Below are 713 nucleotides of genomic sequence, written 5' to 3'. Positions count from 1 at the left end.
CTGGGTTTTCTGAACAAAGTTAGAAGAGCTGCTATAGAAAATTCTTGGATTTTCTGACCAAGTCAGAAATCCTGTTAGAAAAATCCTAAAAGTATCAAAATCAGAAAGCCAGAAAATATCCCAAAAGAGCTGCGTCCTCTTCAGGTGACCTTCTCTGCTTAGCTGAAAGAAAACATTCTAAAAGAGCTATGCTTGCTCTCTAAGAAATTTTTGGGATTCCCGACCAAGCTCAGAAATCCTTTTAGAAAAAATTCTAAAAGAGTATTGAAAAATTTTAAGAGTCGTGTTCACAGTCCATGCATTTTCCAACCAAAATTGGAAGTCCTGTTAGAAAAAACCTTGAGGAGCTGTGTTGACTCTCCAGAGATCTCCTGACAGCTCAGCTCTCACTAGAAAAAATTTCTAAAGAAGTGTCATAGCTTTCTGCTACCTCATTTTGTACAGACCCAAAGCCCAGTTTTTTATTTACATATCAATTCTGCTATTTATTTCAGGTTCCATCTTGACCATCCCACAAATTAGCCCCTTGACTCTTAGGAAAAGGATAAGAAGTAATTCTTTTGTTCTTTTTTTAACACTGCAAAAAGAATTCAGAGGTATACCTGCCTTCTTAAATTTAGCTGGGTGGGACCTTGTTCTGAGGTTACTGTTTCTACTGTGCCTGGACCTAAATTCCGATCTGTCTCAGGCTGACCTTGAACTCAGGAATCTAT

The 713-nt window shown here is 37.9% G+C and overlaps 1 non-coding gene across 1 annotated transcript; it reads right to left on the bottom strand.

Annotated features, from left to right (window-relative positions):
• Positions 1-210: 210 nt before the first annotated feature.
• Positions 211-274, bottom strand: LOC114618036. Its single transcript, XR_003710902.1, has one exon. It is a non-coding gene; the product is annotated as a U7 small nuclear RNA (small nuclear RNA).
• Positions 275-713: the final 439 nt, after the last annotated feature.

This window comes from Grammomys surdaster, unplaced genomic scaffold, assembly GCF_004785775.1.
Source record: "Grammomys surdaster isolate TR1022 unplaced genomic scaffold, NIH_TR_1.0 139, whole genome shotgun sequence".
Taxonomy (NCBI): domain Eukaryota; kingdom Metazoa; phylum Chordata; class Mammalia; order Rodentia; family Muridae; genus Grammomys; species Grammomys surdaster.
The sequence above is the reverse complement of the archived record's forward strand: the minus strand, read 5'-3'. Positions and strand labels throughout refer to the sequence as shown.